Source organism: Gobio gobio (assembly GCF_949357685.1).
Source record: "Gobio gobio genome assembly, contig: scaffold_133, whole genome shotgun sequence".
NCBI lineage: Eukaryota > Metazoa > Chordata > Actinopteri > Cypriniformes > Gobionidae > Gobio > Gobio gobio.
Window position 1 is genome coordinate 92,416 of NW_027645581.1, and position 13,385 is coordinate 105,800.

At 41.7% G+C, this 13,385-nt stretch overlaps 1 long non-coding RNA gene across 1 annotated transcript in view; it reads right to left on the bottom strand.

Annotated features, from left to right (window-relative positions):
- Positions 1 to 10,425, bottom strand: part of LOC307122488 — a 53,621-nt gene extending 43,196 nt beyond the window's left edge. The window contains exons 1-2 of the long non-coding RNA XR_013816052.1: positions 8,779 to 10,425; positions 1,479 to 1,580 (exon numbers count right to left, since the gene is read on the bottom strand). This is a non-coding gene — a long non-coding RNA (uncharacterized lncRNA). The remainder of the gene's footprint in view (positions 1 to 1,478; positions 1,581 to 8,778) is intronic.
- Positions 10,426 to 13,385: the final 2,960 nt, after the last annotated feature.

The window sequence follows — 13,385 nt, forward strand, 5'->3', positions numbered from 1 at the left end:
AATGGCTATTTTTGCTTATAACTTTTGAACCGTTTGTCCAAAAATCATAAAAGTGGTCTCGTTAGATTCAGGACGGCATGACGAGTTGTTTAATATTCAATTTTACCATATCGCCAATTTTGGCTCTCGGCCATTTTGAATTATGTGCTAAAATGCTATATTTTACAAACTCATTAGTATATCGTTACGAAACTTGGTATGTTACTTCCGCACCATGCTTTGAAGGTACTCAAAAAGTTTTGGGGCAGTGCCACCTTGTGGTCAAAGGTTATAACAAAATTTACAAAAATGCTAATAACTTTTGATTAAATTAGCTTAGTTTAATGAAACGGGTCATAATACATTCATTGGCTCATGCCGATTCAATTGCACCCTATGACGTCATTTTCGGTCATGACAATTTCCCCGCCATTTTTAATTTTCCAAAAAACCTACTTTTGCCAACTCGTCCTAGACGGTTTGTCCGATTTGCACGAAAATTGAACCAGATCATCTTCAGACCATGCTGACAAAAAATCTTGCAAATCAAGTTGATTTGTCAAATCGTTTTCGATAAACGCGCACACAAATTTTGCGTAGCGGTTGCAAAAACACTCATAAGGCAATATCTCCGCAACGCTTTATCGTATTCAAACCAATCTTGGTACATGTCATCACAAGCATGACCTGAGACAACATGCAGTGTTTCGGCGTAGCGCCACCTACTGGTCCGGAGATACAAAGAATGGCTATTTTTGCTTATAACTTTTGAACCGTTTGTCCAAAAATCATGTCTTCCGCACCATGCTTTGAAGGTACTCAAAAAGTTTTGGGGCAGTGCCACCTTGTGGTCAGAGGTTATAACAAAATTTATAAACATGCTAATAACTTTTGATTAAATTAGCCTAGTTTAATGAAACTGGTCATAATACATTTATTGGCTCATGCCGAGAACATAGATACTAATTTTGCCATATTTGGTCAAACATCCTGTCCTCAATGTTCTTATTTGATCAAAACCTACTTTTTCAAACTCATCCTAGACCGTTTATCCAATTTCCACCAAAATCGAATCGTATCATCTTCAGACTGTGTCAACAAAAAGTTAGGGATTTTGCATCAATAGATGAAACCGTTTTTGTAAACCGCAGCGACGAAATTGAGCCATGATGCCAAAATGACTCTTGAGGCTGTATCTCTGCAATGCTTTGACATATTGGCATCAAACTTTGCATGTGTCATTGTTCCCTTATTCTGACCACAGCACATCAATTTCGTAACTGTGCCACCTATTGGTCAAAAGTGATAAACCATTAACTTATATTATCAGTGACTCTATATATGATATTTCAGCCATTTTGCCTAATCTTCTTAAACTGTATAATTGTTAATTGTTGCAGTTGGTCTGACACTCTCAGACTACAATGCATTTATTAGCCTTTTGCCTAAAATCATCTTAAAACGTGATTAATTGCTCATTGCTGCAGTTGATCTGACACTGCCAGCCATTTTGGCATGTCTTGTCTTCTTCTTTGCGCTTGGCCCCGGTATTGCTGCTTGCAGCTATATTTAGGGGCCAAGCACCGAAGGTGCGAAGGCACCTATTGAAACCGTTCCCGTTCTTATTAGGGGCCAAGCACCGAAGGTGCGAAGGCACCTATTGAAACCGTTCCCGTCTTTTTTTCTTCCGCCATGGGAGTCTATGGCAGCCCATAGAACCGTATGGTAAAAAGTTGTGAAATTTGGCACACTAATAGAGGATGGTCTGGTATATCACCATGGCAATTTTGGTGTCTGTATCTCAATCCCTCTAGCGCCACCACCTGTCCAAATGTGTACTCATGTTTATGCTAATAACTTTTGAACCGTAAGGGCTAGAAACGAAATTCTTTTTTCCTCTAATTTCTGAGCTCGTGCCAATTCGATTGCACCCTATGACGCCATTTTCCGTCTTGGATATTTTCCCGCCATTTTCAATTAACTGAAAAACCTACTTTTGCGAACTCGTCCTAGACGGTTCATCCGATTTGCACGAAAATTGAACCAGATCATCTTCAGACAATATTGACAAAAAATCTTGCAAATCAAGTTGATTCGTCTAATCGTTTTCGATAAACGCGCGAACAAATTTTACGAGACCTACTGGTCTGGAGATACGAAAAATGGCTATTTTAGCTTTTCTTTGCTGAACCGTTTGTCCAAATATCATAAAAGGGGCCTCGTTAGATTCGGGACGTCATGCCGAGTCGAAGGATATCCAATTTTACCATATCGGCCATTTTGGCTGTCGGCCATCTTGAATTATGTGCTAAAATGCTGTATTTTATCAACGCATGAACGGATTGTTGCAAAACTCGGTATGGGTCATCACCACGATACCCCAAAGTAGCCTGACAAGTTTCGAAAACAGCGCCGCCTAGTGGAGATTTTTTTTTTAAAAGGCTCAGAACTTTGGGCGTGGTTGACTTATTTTCACGAGACTCATCTCATTAGACTCCTGAATTGTTGCCGAGTCCAACGATACCACACTTGCCAGGTTTCGCCGTATGGTTTGTGCACCGTTGTAATTTAGCGCTTAAAACTTTTTTGCCGATATCTTCGAAACCGCTAGTCCGATCGAGACGAAACCAGCGTCAGAAGTTCGGAAACATAGGTCGTTAGGCACTGTCGCGAGCCCAAAAGTCAAAATATTGATAGTAAGGGGTAGTAAAATCCAATCAAAGTCAGGTGTCAGGCTGAAACCCTATTGTAACTGTTCATTTTCCCATGATGCATCATTCTCCAGCTTAAACTGATCGGGCAGACCAAACCGTAAGTCGTAGAGACTTGAAACTTGCAGGGATGGTAGTACTCACAACGACTACTGACGTCACCGAAGCACACCCCGATCGGCCTGACGGGGGCGCTACAGCGATCAAAAGTACGAAACGGCGATCAAAAGTACGAAACGCCTCATAACTCCTCAACCGTAAGGCATAGCCTCGGGTGCCTTATATCGCTGGAATCCTTGGCTCAAGGCGGACAAAACGCATGCCTCAGATTTGCTCGTCAGAGTGGGAAAAATTTCGGCTATTTGGGATTTTTTGCAAAACCTACTTTTGCAAACTAGTCCTAGGTTATTGGCCCGACCGGAACCAAACCAGCGCAGCAAGATTCTCTGGAGTCTGATTGTCAAAGGTTATAAAAAAAAAGTGGAAATTTGGGTTCACGGTCCCTAAGGGCTGCCAAAACGTTGGAAGGGGGAGGAGCCACTTTTACTAAATTGGCTATAACTCGTGAACGGAACGAGGTATTTTCACCAAACTCAGCACGCATATGTAAGAGCTCGTTCTGTGGCCGCATGAAAAAGAACGTGGCGATTGGCCACTTGGTGGCGTTATAACGGTTAAAAAGGGGTCACAATGATGTATTTCTATGGAAAATCCCATTAAATGCCTGAAAGCGGCCCTCTTCCTGCCTGATTTGCATACAGCTTCACGAAATCACGCGTGCGCATGCGTCACGTGACCCTAAAGAGGCTTGCAGACTTTTATGGCCGCCGTGGCGCTTTAACTGTTATAAAGGTGAAAAAAATGCTCTATATAATCCTATGCGAAATGACATTTAAATGACTAAAAATTGCCTGCTCTGCGCAGAACTTCACCAAATCGGCTGACCATGTGCGTCGCATTATTGTAAAGACGCGTGCAAACTTTGACGGAGATCGGGCCATCAGTAGAGGCATACCAGTTTAAAAGGTAAAAAAAAAAACACCACTTTTCCATGATAAAAGAGATTAAAATGCAAAAATTGACCTCTGACCTCTCCGATGCACATGTCACCAGGCTTGATAAAGTTTTTGCAACCAGCAGCTCAAAAATCAAGTGCTCAGACCCTATAGTCTTTTTTTTATAGGCCTTTTTAGACCCTTTTTATGCCCTTTTTATTAGGGGCCAAGCACCGAAGGTGCGAAGGCACCTATTGAAACCGTTCCCGTCTTTTTTTCTTCCGCCATGGGAGTCTATGGCAGCCCATAGAACCGTATGGTAAAAAGTTGTGAAATTTGGCACACTAATAGAGGATGGTCTGGTATATCACCATGGCAATTTTGGTGTCTCTATCTCAATCCCTCTAGCGCCACCACCTGTCCAAATGTGTACTCATGTTTATGCTAATAACTTTTGAACCGTAAGGGCTAGAAACGAAATTCTTTTTTCCTCTAATTTCTGAGCTCGTGCCAATTCGATTGCACCCTATGACGCCATTTTCCGTCTTGGATATTTTCCCGCCATTTTCAATTAACTGAAAAACCTACTTTTGCGAACTCGTCCTAGACGGTTCATCCGATTTGCACGAAAATTGAACCAGATCATCTTCAGACAATATTGACAAAAAATCTTGCAAATCAAGTTGATTCGTCTAATCGTTTTCGATAAACGCGCGAACAAATTTTACATGACGTTTGCAAAAACACACTTAAGGCAATATCTCCGCAGCGCTTTATCGTGTTCAAACCAAACTTGGTACATGTCATCATAAGCATGACTTGAGGCCACATGCAGCGTTTCGGCGCTGTGCCACCTACTGGTCTGGAGATACGAAAAATGGCTATTTTAGCTTTTCTTTGCTGAACCGTTTGTCCAAATATCATAAAAGGGGCCTCGTTAGATTCGGGACGTCATGCCGAGTCGAAGGATATCCAATTTTACCATATCGGCCATTTTGGCTGTCGGCCATCTTGAATTATGTGCTAAAATGCTGTATTTTATCAACGCATGAACGGATTGTTGCAAAACTCGGTATGGGTCATCACCACGATACCCCAAAGTAGCCTGACAAGTTTCGAAAACAGCGCCGCCTAGTGGAGATTTTTTTTTTAAAAGGCTCAGAACTTTGGGCGTGGTTGACTTATTTTCACGAGACTCATCTCATTAGACTCCTGAATTGTTGCCGAGTCCAATGATACCACACTTGCCAGGTTTCGCCGTATGGTTTGTGCACCGTTGTAATTTAGCGCTTAAAACTTTTTTGCCGATATCTTCGAAACCGCTAGTCCGATCGAGACGAAACCAGCGTCAGAAGTTCGGAAACATAGGTCGTTAGGCACTGTCGCGAGCCCAAAAGTCAAAATATTGATAGTAAGGGGTAGTAAAATCCAATCAAAGTCAGGTGTCAGGCTGAAACCCTATTGTAACTGTTCATTTTCCCATGATGCATCATTCTCCAGCTTAAACTGATCGGGCAGACCAAACCGTAAGTCGTAGAGACTTGAAACTTGCAGGGATGGTAGTACTCACAACGACTACTGACGTCACCGAAGCACACCCCGATCGGCCTGACGGGGGCGCTACAGCGATCAAAAGTACGAAACGGCGATCAAAAGTACGAAACGCCTCATAACTCCTCAACCGTAAGGCATAGCCTCGGGTGCCTTATATCGCTGGAATCCTTGGCTCAAGGCGGACAAAACGCATGCCTCAGATTTGCTCGTCAGAGTGGGAAAAATTTCGGCTATTTGGGATTTTTTGCAAAACCTACTTTTGCAAACTAGTCCTAGGTTATTGGCCCGACCGGAACCAAACCAGCGCAGCAAGATTCTCTGGAGTCTGATTGTCAAAGGTTATAAAAAAAAAGTGGAAATTTGGGTTCACGGTCCCTAAGGGCTGCCAAAACGTTGGAAGGGGGAGGAGCCACTTTTACTAAATTGGCTATAACTCGTGAACGGAACGAGGTATTTTCACCAAACTCAGCACGCATATGTAAGAGCTCGTTCTGTGGCCGCATGAAAAAGAACGTGGCGATTGGCCACTTGGTGGCGTTATAACGGTTAAAAAGGGGTCACAATGATGTATTTCTATGGAAAATCCCATTAAATGCCTGAAAGCGGCCCTCTTCCTGCCTGATTTGCATACAGCTTCACGAAATCACGCGTGCGCATGCGTCACGTGACCCTAAAGAGGCTTGCAGACTTTTATGGCCGCCGTGGCGCTTTAACTGTTATAAAGGTGAAAAAAATGCTCTATATAATCCTATGCGAAATGACATTTAAATGACTAAAAATTGCCTGCTCTGCGCAGAACTTCACCAAATCGGCTGACCATGTGCGTCGCATTATTGTAAAGACGCGTGCAAACTTTGACGGAGATCGGGCCATCAGTAGAGGCATACCAGTTTAAAAGGTAAAAAAAAAAACACCACTTTTCCATGATAAAAGAGATTAAAATGCAAAAATTGACCTCTGACCTCTCCGATGCACATGTCACCAGGCTTGATAAAGTTTTTGCAACCAGCAGCTCAAAAATCAAGTGCTCAGACCCTATAGTCTTTTTTTTATAGGCCTTTTTAGACCCTTTTTATGCCCTTTTTATTAGGGGCCAAGCACCGAAGGTGCGAAGGCACCTATTGAAACCGTTCCCGTCTTTTTTTCTTCCGCCATGGGAGTCTATGGCAGCCCATAGAACCGTATGGTAAAAAGTTGTGAAATTTGGCACACTAATAGAGGATGGTCTGGTATATCACCATGGCAATTTTGGTGTCTCTATCTCAATCCCTCTAGCGCCACCACCTGTCCAAATGTGTACTCATGTTTATGCTAATAACTTTTGAACCGTAAGGGCTAGAAACGAAATTCTTTTTTCCTCTAATTTCTGAGCTCGTGCCAATTCGATTGCACCCTATGACGCCATTTTCCGTCTTGGATATTTTCCCGCCATTTTCAATTAACTGAAAAACCTACTTTTGCGAACTCGTCCTAGACGGTTCATCCGATTTGCACGAAAATTGAACCAGATCATCTTCAGACAATATTGACAAAAAATCTTGCAAATCAAGTTGATTCGTCTAATCGTTTTCGATAAACGCGCGAACAAATTTTACATGACGTTTGCAAAAACACACTTAAGGCAATATCTCCGCAGCGCTTTATCGTGTTCAAACCAAACTTGGTACATGTCATCATAAGCATGACTTGAGGCCACATGCAGCGTTTCGGCGCTGTGCCACCTACTGGTCTGGAGATACGAAAAATGGCTATTTTAGCTTTTCTTTGCTGAACCGTTTGTCCAAATATCATAAAAGGGGCCTCGTTAGATTCGGGACGTCATGCCGAGTCGAAGGATATCCAATTTTACCATATCGGCCATTTTGGCTGTCGGCCATCTTGAATTATGTGCTAAAATGCTGTATTTTATCAACGCATGAACGGATTGTTGCAAAACTCGGTATGGGTCATCACCACGATACCCCAAAGTAGCCTGACAAGTTTCGAAAACAGCGCCGCCTAGTGGAGATTTTTTTTTTAAAAGGCTCAGAACTTTGGGCGTGGTTGACTTATTTTCACGAGACTCATCTCATTAGACTCCTGAATTGTTGCCGAGTCCAACGATACCACACTTGCCAGGTTTCGCCGTATGGTTTGTGCACCGTTGTAATTTAGCGCTTAAAACTTTTTTGCCGATATCTTCGAAACCGCTAGTCCGATCGAGACGAAACCAGCGTCAGAAGTTCGGAAACATAGGTCGTTAGGCACTGTCGCGAGCCCAAAAGTCAAAATATTGATAGTAAGGGGTAGTAAAATCCAATCAAAGTCAGGTGTCAGGCTGAAACCCTATTGTAACTGTTCATTTTCCCATGATGCATCATTCTCCAGCTTAAACTGATCGGGCAGACCAAACCGTAAGTCGTAGAGACTTGAAACTTGCAGGGATGGTAGTACTCACAACGACTACTGACGTCACCGAAGCACACCCCGATCGGCCTGACGGGGGCGCTACAGCGATCAAAAGTACGAAACGGCGATCAAAAGTACGAAACGCCTCATAACTCCTCAACCGTAAGGCATAGCCTCGGGTGCCTTATATCGCTGGAATCCTTGGCTCAAGGCGGACAAAACGCATGCCTCAGATTTGCTCGTCAGAGTGGGAAAAATTTCGGCTATTTGGGATTTTTTGCAAAACCTACTTTTGCAAACTAGTCCTAGGTTATTGGCCCGACCGGAACCAAACCAGCGCAGCAAGATTCTCTGGAGTCTGATTGTCAAAGGTTATAAAAAAAAAGTGGAAATTTGGGTTCACGGTCCCTAAGGGCTGCCAAAACGTTGGAAGGGGGAGGAGCCACTTTTACTAAATTGGCTATAACTCGTGAACGGAACGAGGTATTTTCACCAAACTCAGCACGCATATGTAAGAGCTCGTTCTGTGGCCGCATGAAAAAGAACGTGGCGATTGGCCACTTGGTGGCGTTATAACGGTTAAAAAGGGGTCACAATGATGTATTTCTATGGAAAATCCCATTAAATGCCTGAAAGCGGCCCTCTTCCTGCCTGATTTGCATACAGCTTCACGAAATCACGCGTGCGCATGCGTCACGTGACCCTAAAGAGGCTTGCAGACTTTTATGGCCGCCGTGGCGCTTTAACTGTTATAAAGGTGAAAAAAATGCTCTATATAATCCTATGCGAAATGACATTTAAATGACTAAAAATTGCCTGCTCTGCGCAGAACTTCACCAAATCGGCTGACCATGTGCGTCGCATTATTGTAAAGACGCGTGCAAACTTTGACGGAGATCGGGCCATCAGTAGAGGCATACCAGTTTAAAAGGTAAAAAAAAAAACACCACTTTTCCATGATAAAAGAGATTAAAATGCAAAAATTGACCTCTGACCTCTCCGATGCACATGTCACCAGGCTTGATAAAGTTTTTGCAACCAGCAGCTCAAAAATCAAGTGCTCAGACCCTATAGTCTTTTTTTTATAGGCCTTTTTAGACCCTTTTTATGCCCTTTTTATTAGGGGCCAAGCACCGAAGGTGCGAAGGCACCTATTGAAACCGTTCCCGTCTTTTTTTCTTCCGCCATGGGAGTCTATGGCAGCCCATAGAACCGTATGGTAAAAAGTTGTGAAATTTGGCACACTAATAGAGGATGGTCTGGTATATCACCATGGCAATTTTGGTGTCTCTATCTCAATCCCTCTAGCGCCACCACCTGTCCAAATGTGTACTCATGTTTATGCTAATAACTTTTGAACCGTAAGGGCTAGAAACGAAATTCTTTTTTCCTCTAATTTCTGAGCTCGTGCCAATTCGATTGCACCCTATGACGCCATTTTCCGTCTTGGATATTTTCCCGCCATTTTCAATTAACTGAAAAACCTACTTTTGCGAACTCGTCCTAGACGGTTCATCCGATTTGCACGAAAATTGAACCAGATCATCTTCAGACAATATTGACAAAAAATCTTGCAAATCAAGTTGATTCGTCTAATCGTTTTCGATAAACGCGCGAACAAATTTTACATGACGTTTGCAAAAACACACTTAAGGCAATATCTCCGCAGCGCTTTATCGTGTTCAAACCAAACTTGGTACATGTCATCATAAGCATGACTTGAGGCCACATGCAGCGTTTCGGCGCTGTGCCACCTACTGGTCTGGAGATACGAAAAATGGCTATTTTAGCTTTTCTTTGCTGAACCGTTTGTCCAAATATCATAAAAGGGGCCTCGTTAGATTCGGGACGTCATGCCGAGTCGAAGGATATCCAATTTTACCATATCGGCCATTTTGGCTGTCGGCCATCTTGAATTATGTGCTAAAATGCTGTATTTTATCAACGCATGAACGGATTGTTGCAAAACTCGGTATGGGTCATCACCACGATACCCCAAAGTAGCCTGACAAGTTTCGAAAACAGCGCCGCCTAGTGGAGATTTTTTTTTTAAAAGGCTCAGAACTTTGGGCGTGGTTGACTTATTTTCACGAGACTCATCTCATTAGACTCCTGAATTGTTGCCGAGTCCAACGATACCACACTTGCCAGGTTTCGCCGTATGGTTTGTGCACCGTTGTAATTTAGCGCTTAAAACTTTTTTGCCGATATCTTCGAAACCGCTAGTCCGATCGAGACGAAACCAGCGTCAGAAGTTCGGAAACATAGGTCGTTAGGCACTGTCGCGAGCCCAAAAGTCAAAATATTGATAGTAAGGGGTAGTAAAATCCAATCAAAGTCAGGTGTCAGGCTGAAACCCTATTGTAACTGTTCATTTTCCCATGATGCATCATTCTCCAGCTTAAACTGATCGGGCAGACCAAACCGTAAGTCGTAGAGACTTGAAACTTGCAGGGATGGTAGTACTCACAACGACTACTGACGTCACCGAAGCACACCCCGATCGGCCTGACGGGGGCGCTACAGCGATCAAAAGTACGAAACGGCGATCAAAAGTACGAAACGCCTCATAACTCCTCAACCGTAAGGCATAGCCTCGGGTGCCTTATATCGCTGGAATCCTTGGCTCAAGGCGGACAAAACGCATGCCTCGGATTTGCTCGCCCTTCAGGCGCCAATTTCGAGATATTTTAGGTTTTTTGTAAAACCTACTTTTGCAAATTACTCCCAGGTTCTTAACCTGATCAGAACCAAATCACTGCAGAAATGTTGTCTGGAGAGTGATTATCAATAACTATAAAAAAAAAAAACACATTTTGATTCATGGTCGCTAAGGGGAGCCAAAATGTTTGATGTAACCGTGACCTCTTTTACTAAAATGACTATAACTTGTGAACGGAATGAGATATTTTCACCAAATTCAGGTCACATGTATGTGAGCTCAGTCTGAGATCACATGAAAAAAATCGCAACTATTAACCACTTGTTGGCGCTATAACAGGGGAAAAACACGTGAAAATGGCAATACAGGCACCCAAACATTAGTCAGATGACAATGGGCATTCATTGTCTTCATCCAGGTTGCCATGATAGTCTATGAGGACACTGGCATATCTCAAAAAACTCTGTATACGTCATTGGCACAATGCCCTGAATGAGCATTCACCTCCTTAGACTCCTGAATCATTGCTGAATTCCAGTGATACCAAACATGCCAGGTTTCACCTTATGGTATGTGAAAAGGTGTATTTTAGCACCTAAAAAACCTTTGCGAATGTCTTCAAGACACATAACATAGGTCAATAGCTAAACAATAATGACCAAAAGCCAACATTTTGGAAGGAAGTGGCAAAAAAAAAAAATCCAATCAATCCAGCCAATTCTCTATATAAAATAAATATAAGTGGCTATAACTTTAAAATAAAATGAGATATTTACAACACATTTTACACATATATTTTTGGGCACACTTTGAGGACACCTAAAAAAAAGCAGAGATGTGTTAAAACTGTCAAAAAAAACATATTTTTCCTTAGTTAAATTGCCTGTTTTGCCGTCAATGCTCTTTCCCATCTATGATCTAAGTTTATTTGTTTATTTGGATCCCCATTAGCCAGTACCTAGGCAGTGACTACTCTTCATGAGGTCCCAAAAAGTAAAAAATACAAAACTACATTAAAGCTGCAAGAGCAATGAAAGGGATCTCGCACCTGTGCCACCACCACCTTGGGGCTTTAGGAACACAGAGCACGGTGGCCAATATGCATTTAAGAATATAAAAATAGGAGGACTACATCAATCATTTGTATTTGCCACACTTCCTGCTACCGGGCTGTATTCAGATCAGATGGTGGACCTGCACCTGGACATGACCAATGCATCCCTGATATGTCTAAAGAGAGCCTGTCAACTAAACTCTGCCCTGTAAATGCTGCATCTAAACGACACCCTCATTAAACCCGTCTCCAGCACGACGACTCCAATCTATCGAATAATCTTACGAATATCTATTTATCTAATATGACTTCTGAACTGTAATGTTGCCAGAATTATAATCATACACTGTTTGTTCGTCGGCCAGAGGACAACTGGCACCCAAACTGGTTTCTCCCAAGGTTTCTTTTTCTCCATTCTGGCCTTGAAAGGTATTTTGGTTCCTTGCCACCGTTGCCTTTGGCTTGCTCAGTTGGGGACATCTCAATTTCAAATATATTACCGTTCTGCCCGCATTGACACTATATGAAAATTGAAATTAGCTGGATAGTTAGATAGTTAACACTGTGAAGCTACTTTGAAACAATTGGACTTGTTGAAAGCGCTATTTAAATAAAGGTGACTTGACTTGACCAGCTGGTGGCACTATGACTAACTAAAATTTTGCAGAAACATCAGACTTTGTCAGGATGCCATAGACAAAACTCAAAACTCAGTTCAACAAAACTCAAGATCTTTGAAATTTTACATCACTAAGGCTTAAGATTACACTGACCAAATATGATTCTGGTTCAATCTTAATGAGGAGTTAATCACAGTTTACTGTTGCCCACAGGTGGCACTATAACTGACTAAATATTGGCATGTAGACCACCATCGGTGCTCAGGCCCTAATTAAATCAACAACAATAAAATTAAACATACAAATCCCATTAACAAATTCCATTAAATGTTCCTTCCTTGTAAAACTCATTTTATAATATCTGATAGTAAATCATTCCAAATTTTCATTCCTCCAGATATTATAGTCCATTGTTGTGCAGTGGTTTTCAAAACAAAATACATGACTGTCTGCGCACAGTTTAAAACAGGAGGAAGATCATTGATAAAATAATGATGATGATAATAATAGTCCTAAACAACTTCCTTGAGGAACACCACATTGCTCTTTAAAATCTGAATAACTTCCATAATAACATAAACAGTGACTATGTTTACATGGACAGCAGTAATCTAATTATTGCCCTTAATCTGAATAAGACAATAATCTGATTAAGGTGTTTACATGAGTTGATTTTAGAATATTCCGTTCATGTTCCCGTTTTACATATAGAACATAGCTCGATTAATGGCACGTCATTACGTCTCCATGCCACCCGACGGCCAATCATAGTGCGACTTTCATGGGTCTGTTAAAATCATTAGGCTCAGGCAAACCGCTGTAACTTTAGGCTACCTGCGGGTGTCGCTGTCGGACAGTGTTCCTTTATAAAAATGAGTGATTTTTGTACTTTTTAATGTAATATATATATATATATATATATATATATATATATATATATATATATATATATATATATATATATATATATATAGGCTACGTTGTTTTATTTTTGTAATATTATATGTTGTGTCTTTCAGTTTTTATTTTTCTCTTTCTTGACAGCCTACATTTCGATTAATAGCTTTGATTAATGATGAAAATTGAGGTTTCAAAATCGTGATTGTTTGGATTGTTTTTTTCTGCCGTCGAGCCACAGGCGTTCACTGAATGGCCATATGGCTCGCGAGCCTAGAGGTTCTCGACCGCTGTTGTAAGCAGACAAGTATGAATCTGAGATTACAGATACAAACTTATTGTATTTTACTTTTACAATGTACTTTTACATATTACAACACAAAGAAAAAAATATAGAGGAGGCAGTGTCAGAATGAGCAGTCAAGCAAGACACGCACCAACCATAGCAACACGTCATGGCAACGACATTTCAAACTGACAGATACGTAAAAGATAAACGGGACATTTGAGTGCCTTGTTACTGTT